The sequence below is a fragment of the Terrapene carolina genome, unplaced genomic scaffold (assembly GCF_002925995.2).
Source record: "Terrapene carolina triunguis isolate 2854851 unplaced genomic scaffold, T_m_triunguis-2.0 Scaffold493, whole genome shotgun sequence".
In the NCBI taxonomy this organism is placed as follows: domain Eukaryota; kingdom Metazoa; phylum Chordata; order Testudines; family Emydidae; genus Terrapene; species Terrapene triunguis.
Window position 1 is genome coordinate 229,827 of NW_020664844.1, and position 249 is coordinate 230,075.

A 249-nucleotide genomic window follows, 5' to 3' on the forward strand; every position below is an offset into this window, starting at 1 on the left:
GTGGCAGGACGCAGAGCAGGACCAGGCCGGCACATGGCACGTGGCAGCATGCAGAGCGGGACCAGGCTGGCACATGGCATGTGGCAGGACGCAGAGCAGGACAAGGCCGGCACACAGCACGTGGCAGGATGCAGAGCAGGACCAGGCCAGCACACGGCACGTGGCAGGACGCAGAGCAGGACCAGGCCGGCACACGGCACGTGGCAGGACGCAGAGCAGGACCAGGCCGGCACACGGCACGTGGCAGGA